Consider the following 10,380-nt stretch of genomic DNA (forward strand, 5'->3'; position numbering starts at 1 on the left):
CTGTGAGGTATAGCTAGCTTTTAGACTACAGTTTTACAAAGCCTGATGTGGGCTGAGTGATCTGTGGGACTGTACACATGGCTAGCATCATCCTCAACTGCTTCTTGTAGTATATAGAAAAAGCTCCCGCTGCAAAGTCTATACATTTCTTTGCACCTATCCCATGATCTGAATGGATTTGTCATAGGTAGCATTAAAGTAGACCTGCATAGATATGTGCATACAACACAAGTAGGATATAGGGCTTGTCACACATTACAATGCTGTGTAACTCCAGCCTTGGGGCTAAGGTTAGGTCATACTAACCACTTCGAATCGAACAGCAATCAAGGATGAAACAAACACAACTGTAGGCACATAACACTAACTATACAATAACATCAAATATTTAGAAAAATAATGACAGGACTAATGTCTTCAGAAGTATGAAACATTTTGATCAATGGATGAAAATATAAAACACAAACAAAGGCCAATGGCCAGTCCCTTTATATACATTTTGCCACAGCACATTGTTGTGCCACCAAACTTGCCCTTCCTGATACTTCCAGGGAACCTCCTCAAAAAGAGGTATCCAATGGGCATCACAGGCACCTCAAACATGAAACTTGGGGGCCTTCAGGAAGGGGTGCATTTGATTTTGAGAAGGGTTTTCCTTGATTTCTTAGGGGTATGGCTGTCTTTAATGGGTGGGGATCAGGTTTCCCATGGGTGGATTGTGGAAGGGATTAGTTTGGATTTAGGAGGGGTTTTTCTTGGATTTCCTAGGGGTATTTCTGGGTTTGGGGAGGTTCAATCAGGTTTCTCTGGGGTGGATTGGGATGAGGTTGCGCTTTGGGAGAGGTTTTTGGGACTTTGGAAGGGGGTCTCAGTTTTCACAGGGTTAAGGGCAAGCAAAATACTTTCATGGGGAAATGGTAGGATGTTTGGGATGGAGTTGGGATTGGGAGATAGAGGTAGTGGAAGTAAGAGGTGTGTGTGCTGTACCAACTGTGTGTTGTCTCTCTTGTGTGGGTGACTATAAGCATTGGTGTTTCTTTATTAAGTGTGATGTGGGCATTCTGGGTGGTGTGGAGGGGTCTGTGTGTAACGATGTGGTGTATGGGGGTATGGGTTTGATTGTGGAGGGGACTGTGGGTGTTGGTATGGTACCTACAGGGGAGTAGGAAATTTGGATGGGGAAGGGAAAGGAGGTAGGGAGGAAGGTTGGGATCGGTGGGGGGCTGCCGTGTGGGAGGGGTCCAGAACCTGAAAAGGCCTCTTCAGGGCAGATGTGTGATATGCCTGTACAGTGAAAGCATGACTTATGGAAAAGTGTCAAGGGGACTGTCATAAGTAAAAGACACACATTGACAATTTGGTTTAATGAAAAGAAGTATCAGGCAAGAGGGTTTCCTCAATCACCATTACAAATAAAGTTAATTTAAATGCAATCAAGGCTACAATTGCTTAATAAAACTCATTTTGGAAACATCCATGGATCTGCAGGTCTATAGGGAGATTAGTATGTGCATCAGTTGTCTTACCACAGTAACTGCCTGAGCCATGGCCCAGATTGGCTACAAGTCATTTTAAGGCCTTGCTCTCTGCAGGCTGTGCTTACTGATCCCACATGAACATCACATGTCCACCAACTGTTAATCTTATGGCCATCAAATATGTGACCTCAAGGTTGTATGGAACTCTGAAGGGGTCTGTGAGGTATAGCTAGCTTTTAGACTACAGTTTTACAAAGCCCAATGTGGGCTGAGTGATCTATGGGACTGTACACATGGCTAGCATCATCCTCAACTGCTTCTTGCAGTATATAGAAAAAGCTCCCGCTGCAAAGTCTATACATTTCTTTGCACCTATCCCATGATCTGATTTGGTAACTTGTCATAGGTACCATTAAAGTAGACCTGCATAGATATGTGCATACAACACAAGTAGGATATAGGGCTTGTCACACATTACAATGCTGTGTTCACTCCGCAAAGTACAGTGCACCATAAGCCATTACATGATTGTCCTATGTAGGATCCTCTTGATTCCACCAAAAGTAGCATGGCTTTACTTTGGGACTTGCAGGCACATTGTAGCCAATGGGAGTTGAAAGGATGAAGTTGAGCATTGTAAAACATGTATTTGAAATAGTTAACTGTTCTTCTGATGAGCTATAGAGCTGGCCATACAGACATAGAACCTTTTCAACCAGGGTCTCCAGCTCTTCTGGATAGCAGGGAGAAGGCCTTTCACCTGCTTGGCCCGGTATGATTGCTCCCAGAGGTGGCAAACAGCAGCTAAAGTGGAGGAGGTGCTGATAGCAGCAGTGTCACAAGGCAAGTGAGTTTTTTTCAAAGCGCGGCATACATGTATGCCAGGAACAGGGCCATCGGCGTAGATTCACACAGCCATTTTACCATAACCGTCACAATCACCAACGTTAGCCTATGACTGTGTCCGCTGCAACTGTCCACAAGGTGGTCGACTACCACCAGCGGCAGTCGTTCCTAAAGTCCCGTATGCGCGGTCAGGCATCCGCCATTTTAGTGGTTAGAACTACAGTATTGGGGACTGTTCAGTGCTTCACCACCACAAAAAAATGAAGGCTAACATGTTTAGATTGGAAAAACTCCCTTCCTGTGCAATGCTCAGTACACAAATCATCTGTGTGGTGTATTACTGTGCATAAAGGCAACATGTGTGTGGTGCACTGTACACCACAGTTAGTGATTTTTTTCCCTAAAGTGTAATGAAAATATCAGTTCTCTGCAAGTGTTACATTTCGGAATTGGTGATGTGTAGGGGTGGGCGGTGCTCTCAGAGTCTCACTTCACAGAAGTACTGATCTGCCACTGAGCCAAAGCCAGTATTGGAAGAAAGCCCCTCTCCCACCACAAGTACCCATTTAGTAATCATAGGCGCTGTACTCAGGGTGACACCAATGTGGGCAAAAACCACATAAGGTAGCCGGGATGTTAAAGCATAGTTTCTTAACCTCACAGCTAGTAATTAAGCGCACGATAGTCAATGTCTTCTTTAGTGCCCCTGGCATGAATTTCCCAAAGTTGGGATGGCTGTAAAATATTCACCTAGTGACCTTCTTACCCACCAGTGCTTCAGCAGGAGCCCCCGAGCATGGGACTCCCATTGCAATACTCTGCACCTTCCTGAAATACCAGACTCGCACAACGTCCTTTTCATAGATCCCACATGTAAGAGTCTGGAGTAGTCACTGTAGACTGCAGAGGAACAGAATAGCTACAGACAACTGAGCCCCTCCACCCTTCACAGGCCCACCTGCCACCTAGTCCCATCAGCAGCAGCCCACAAAGGACTGGGGCCGAGTCTCAGCACCGAGGCTCCTGTTATGGTGTTGGCCTTGTGCTGAAGCGTCTATCCAGTTAACGCCCTCCTCTGCCATGCACCACGAACCTCGCAGAACAAACAAGAGGGTCTTAGGACGTGCATTAATAAATTTCCTCCCCGCCCGCCCACCACCCTGGAGAACTAGTCTTTGGAGTGAGACATGTTAAAGGGTCTCCTACAGGCTCCAAAAGTGGCCACATGCCTATTGGCTAGAACCATGAAGGTCATTTGCAGTTTCCACTCTCACTGCAAAAAGCTAAAATAGCACTCACTTGAATTTTTACAGTCAGAATTCAGCATAGGCAGTTAAATGAAGGTAAGTCTCCTATTGCAAGGGATGACCTGCTGGTCTCCGGTCCATAAGTGCTCGACCTCTGTCCACTCCGGAGTGTGCCTGCCCTACCCTGGTAGCAGAGGGGGAGGGCAGGATGAGCAGGGGCCTTGGTGGTCCCTTGCACACAAAGGGGAAGTACAGGGATTATTTCCTGTGCAAGGGCTGGATTGGGGAGAGAGGTAGAAAGGTGCTCCCAGAGGTACACAAAGTTGGTTGCACACCTTAGCTGCTGTCAGCTCTATCTTGCTACAGTGTGGGTAAATACAGTATATTTACCCGCCGGCGGAGTGGAGTTTGCTGCCCACCCCTAGGGGTGTGCACATTTCTGTTATAGACACATGTGAAGGCCTCATTGGGGATTATTGATGGATGTTGAAAAGTAGACACTGATAATGTGAATTTTCTGTAATGATTTATGAAACAGTTATGTTATGTCACATGAGGTTTGGCTTACTCTTCATATATGTTACTCTGGACACTGTGACCAATGTACAAAATTATGTACACTGCTCCCATAGGTACCCTGGGAGAGGGAAGAGATGACAGCCTCCAGTGTACCACCCATTTCTAAACTTTCAGACTATGGAAGAAAGATATGAGATTAAGAACTTTTGTTTGAATAGGCAGGCAATATAGGATTTATGTCATCACTTGGAGCCTGACCTCACTTATCCTACATCTCTCACACCAATTGTGAAACTTATGTCAGTATTGCATATTTTGGCTACAGGCTCCTTCCAATTCACTGTGTCTATTTCTGGTGGTATGTCACAACCAATGTTCAGTTGTGAACTGTAAGACATGTTTTCAGCAATGATGAGACACATGGACAACTACATCCAGTTTCCCAGACATGAGGATTTAGCCACTGTAAAGGAAGATTTCTATAGATTTGGTCACATCCCAAATGCGGTTTGATCCATTGATGGCACCCATATTGCCTTAGTACCACTAGAAGCCAGGGAACCTATGTACCATAACAGGAAGCACTTCCATTCTATCAACATGCATCTGTGCCTGGTTCCCAGGATCTGCACATGATTCTATCATACTACAGAATAGCACCATACCCCAATGTCATGTAGTTCCCACTAATCCGTAGGATCTGTGAGTTTATGTACAACATAAACTTTGGGTGAGGAGCCGAGACTGACTCCAAGTACCCCCAATAGGATATGATAGCCTAGAGACCAGCTAGCTCACACTGCCACCATGAGCCCCTCTAACTTGAACAGGGAGTGCATGGTTTGTGGCAACCACTGAACATTACAACACTGTCCCCTCAGGGATCATGGTAACTGATCAGAAACCTTCAGCTCAGTTACTCCTGCTCTTTTGTTTCCGGAGAAATATAAAGACTACACAATAAGACATTTTAAATATATTTATTGAACAAACATTATCAACATGAAGCGCCAATAGAGTAAATAGCAGATACTGTTCTACCATAGGGCTAACAGCAGCGTCTGCTCCTGGGAAGCAGCAGTGGGGCAGGGAGGTGAGGAAGACAGGAGGGGGGGTTTGAAAAAAAAATGTACTTAGGTTACGGCCAGCCAGCTGGCTAACTGCTGCTGCCTCTCCTCCATCCTCTTCCTGGCTTCTGTGCAAGCAGGAAGCTCCCAGGCTTCCAAGCTCCCTATCGCCAATCACAATGCTGCAATGAAGTGTTGTGATTGGTCTGAGTGCAGTGGTTCGTCGCTCAGCCAGGGACTGGGGGCCTGAGCATGTTCTCCATCCAGGCTATAATGCAGCCTGGGTGGAAAACATGCAAAGTGCACATGACTGTTTGATCTGCCTGTGTGGGCTGGCCAAACAGTCATTGCATACCTTACAGAGTGGCCACCACTCTTTCCCCCTGAGCTGAGAGCAGAGCAGCCAGCCCCGCCCGCAAAGCTGCCAAGCATCAGGAACAAAAAAAATGATAAAATCATCCAATTATTATCATTTTATTTGTCCTTCTTTGCACTGCTAAAAGCAGTGAGGCAATGCTCTTCCTCCTTTGTGGAGAAGCCGCCACTAGGTGCTAAAATAGTATATATAGGCAGGCAAATAATACAAGGTGGTAATCAGATATACTCCTACTATGCAATCACTATGCTGTGTATGTGTATAGTGTATGTAGGTATGCAGCCAAGAGTCTCCCGACTGGAAGATCCAACCTCATTACCTGGCGGGAAAGAATGCAGGACCCCATCCTAGTCACATATTGGACACCACTCATGGAGATGTTAGGTAGCTGTTGTGTGAAGTCACAGCATACAGGACCTTTCGATGTCAGCAGAAATGTATCCTCTGCCAACCCCCAGAAATGCTTCTTTATTTATAATTAAAAAAGCATCATTGTGATGTACATGCAGATTAGCATTTTTATTAATATGTAGATAGCCCTGTTGCACCATGGATGAAGATAGAACAACATTTGTATATCATGCATAAAGTCATTGAACTTCGTGTTCAGGGCATCATGATAATGTTGAGTGAAGCTAGATGTATAAGCAAAGCAGTTTCAGAGAAAATAACTGTGCACGAATAAGTGCAAAAGGTCACAGGAATAACGTTAATGTGCAGAAAAGAGGTCAATGTAAGAAAATGTGCAGCTTTGCTGCATGGGCCTAACCCCGGCACATAAAACCATCTGATGTCATAACTGCTATCAGAGAGGACCTGGCTTGTTGGTAAGTTTGATCTATGCTAACTTGTTGTGGGTAATGCCGGGTAGTATTATCTGAAAGTGTGAAACTCATTGTTGCACTTCTGATGCTGTTCAGACGTACTAAGTAGACATGGATTGTACTTGGGAATGTCTGTCACAGATGTTAGGTGCACAAAACCTGTACAAAGACAGCTTGCATAGCAATAGGATGGAAAATACAAGGGTTCCATTGGTCTTTTTGCTTGAGGCGTGGTGGTCCTAATGCAATATGTGTGCCATCATGTGCTCCAACACAATGCTGTATTGTGCCCAAATTATGCTATTCTGCCTTCACTTTGGCTGAATCCTCATTGTGTATGAACTGTATGTAGCTGTTGATTTGTCTCCTCATTGTAGGCTAAAGTGCTTGTGGCACATCAATTACATTTGTTTGTGACATTCCACCAGATACAAGCACCACTGAATTGGAACGGCCCTCTGGTTATAAACAGTGGTACTATCATGTGTCTGTTTCCTGGTTTAATTGATGTTGGATTCCTTGTGTGAGGTATGCAATGTGGCTCCGGCTGATGATGTAGACTTATTTTTATGTTGCTGATATTGTCTGATGTGTCCCCTCCTTCCATGTTGTTAAGCTCTGTAACTAAATATGTGATTACTGACACAGGATATTTGAGTCATGCCTTATTTGATATGTTTCTGACATTAGTTCAGCATATTATTGTAACAAAGGAACACAGATGATATAGGAGAGATGTGGGGAGAGGATGAAGCCTTATGGCTAGAGCGGTCGACCTCGAAGCTGGGGAACCGGGTTTGAGTCTCTGCTTTGACGCTCAACATCCTGTGATTCTGGGCAAATCATTTATTCTCTCCGTGCCTAACAAAAATAGATGTGTCCTCATGTACGGAAACTGGCGCTCATGTAAAGCACTCTGATACCCAATCTGTTGGGTCTAGTTCGTGCTATATAAAACTCTAAAAAAAGAACAAAACAAAAAGAAAAAGATGCTATAAGACTAGACACATATGTATGTGTTCTTGTGACATGGTCGTGATCCTGAGTTCAACATTGTTTACATTCAACATATCCAAGCTTACACATGTGCCTTTTCAATTTTTATTATAAACTTCACATAGGAGTACATATACATTTGTATATGTGAGAGATACTAGAGGAGGCAATGAATTACTGACTGGTATATTTGTTGTATTGAAGAAGGAGATAACTAAAAATTTTCAAAATAAAACAGGGACACCAAAAATGAAGAAGGAAGTCATTGTGGATGAAACCATAGATGTAAATGCCACATTGTCTGGAGTCCAAAGTCCAACATCCTACTCACATCAGAAATGGAAAAGTGTTTACGAATAGTCCACAAAGTGAATGTGTTGCACACAGGAGGAAATTATGTGCAAGGTTTTTTACTGACGATGGTGGGTTTCTTGCCATTCACACTTCTTGGATTTTTGCATGGACGTCACTGCTTGGGGATCCACTGTTGCAAATACAAGGGTGCCTGCAGTCATGTCTTGCTCTGACAGGGCCTCCCTTCCTATGGATGCCGCAGATCTCGATGGGCTGGATGTACTTGGACTACAGAAAAGGGTAGATGCAGGTGGAAAAGCCCTGCAGAGGGTGGTGTTGATGTCCTGCATCACCCCAACCAGGGAGGACAGCTTGGTGTTGATGATGGCCACTTCCTCTTATGAATCCCACTTCAACTGCTTCATCTCCTGGATTTCCATAGGCACCTGGCCCATCATGCCTTGGGAGTCCTGATAGACCCCAAAGACTTGGGTAATAGCTGCCTGGGTATCAGTGGCCCCAACTGGCTCACTCAGCAGGCCCACAGTTACCCTCCAACAAACCCTACCCCCACAGGCATGTGCCCTAGGCCCAGGCTGTGCCCTCCCACTGGCTCCTAGTTCCTCCGTGACTGTGTTGGTGATTGCAACCTCAGAATCCAGGACTGGGGGCACAGGATGTTGCTGACTGTGCTAGGTATGCAGGACAGGGGGTGAGTGGTTGGCTGTGTTGTTGCAGCTGAGGTGGGAAGTGTTGTCGTTGGCACAGTGAGCTCCAATGTTGCCGTCTGTTGAGGCTGGAAGGGTATTCATGTCCACCTCTCCAGGAGTGTAGTCATCACTGAGTGTCTGATCCTGGGGTGGAGTTGAAGCCTGTTCAATGGCCAAGCTCTGGCCAGGTGTTCTTCCAGATAGACCTGTTGAGAAATAGAGAAAAGTGTTATTGGTGGAATTGTTGTCTCTACATCCTCATCGTTTGTGTCACAGTAAGTAGAGATCTAGGATTAAATCAAATAGGTAGAGATTAGTACTGTGATCTATTTGTGTGGTGTTCAAGTTATTTATTAGACATTTTAAGGCATTTATTACATGCAGTAGAATTGAGCAGCTCATGAGATGTGATGATCTGTTGCCGTTTGGATTTAGGGATAGACATGACATCTCCTAACAGAAGTAACATGCACATTTGACCATTCCAAAGCCTTGTTATGTAGAATACAGGCATACACACAACTTGGTTGTATGTTTAGCATTATTTATCATGTGAGCAGTGCATTGTCAAATGATCACTTCTAATCAGCTGAGTCACCTTCATTCCTTACATATTTTTGAGGTACACACTTAGTATGGTGTCACTCAAGCCATCAATAGTTTCATTTGAGAAGACCAGTACACCATCAATCAAAGTAGCCCGATATGTCTCTGAGCAGATCATTGTCTGTAGATTGCACAGCCCATGTAAGATGAACATCAGTTGTAACATGGCAGACACATGAGAAGAGTTAAAACAGAGTATTACATCTTTGTTAGAATTGCAGTCACAGTGACTCATGGTAGTGGTAGTAATTTCTAATGGGACTTACCAACACTTGAGAAATGGTAACCTGCATGATAAGTGATCAGTTGTAACATAGCAGACTAGTGAGAAAGGGCAAAACAACTATTACATCGTGGTTAGAGTTACAGTGACAGGGGTTGATGGTAATTGTAGTCATTTCTAACTCTACTTACTAACACTTGACAAACAGTGACCTGCATGATAAGTGAACATCAGTCAGACCATGGCACGCAAGGGAGAAGAACTAAAACAGACTATTGCATCATTGTTAGAGTTACAGTCACGGGGCCTTATGGTAGTTGTAGTCATTTCTAACTTGACTTACCAAATTTTCATAAATGGTTAGTGCAACATACCTGTTCGCAACATGCATTTGGGATGGACTATACATTTACATTTTGACCCATATCATTTGTCTTGGGATGATATTTGTCTTATTATACACTTACAGACACCATTCCAACATGTGGCATGCAATGGAGCTGGATTCATGTTATCCTATGTAAACAATACACATCAACAATGACAAACCAACATCTGTGATACTTTGAGGATTGCATTTTAGGAAACTAGCTAGACAACACCATAGCAAAAGCAGAGTTGAGTGCAAACAGGACATTGAGGTATTGTGATAGTTAGTGAAGTGTAACTTACCGGACTCCACTCTCACGGTCTCCTATTGCATGGGATGACCTGCTGGTCTCCGGTCCATAAGTGCTCGACCTCTGTCCACTCTGGACTATGCCTGCCCTTCCCTGGTAGCAGCGGGGGAGGGCAGGATGAGCAGGGGCCTCGGTGGTCCCTTGCACACAAAGGGGAAGTACAGGGATTATTTCCTGTGAAAGGGCTGGATTGGGGAGAGAGGTAGAAAGGTGCTCCTAGAGTCACACGAAGTTGGTTGCACTCCTTAGCTGCTGTCAGCTCTATCTTGCTACAGTGTGGGTAAACACAGTATATTTACCCGCCGGCGGAGTGGAGTTTGCTGCCCACCCCTAGTGGTGTGCACATTTCTGTTATAGACACATGTGAAGGCCTCATTGGGGATTATTGATAGATGTTGAAAAGTAGACACTGATAATGTGAATTTTCTGTAATGATTTATGAAGCAGTTATGTTATGTCACATGAGGTTTGGCTTACTCTTCATATATGTTACTCTGGACACTGTGACCAATGT

The sequence above is a fragment of the Triturus cristatus genome, chromosome 3_2, assembly GCF_964204655.1.
Source record: "Triturus cristatus chromosome 3_2, aTriCri1.1, whole genome shotgun sequence".
NCBI classification, from domain to species: Eukaryota; Metazoa; Chordata; class Amphibia; order Caudata; family Salamandridae; genus Triturus; species Triturus cristatus.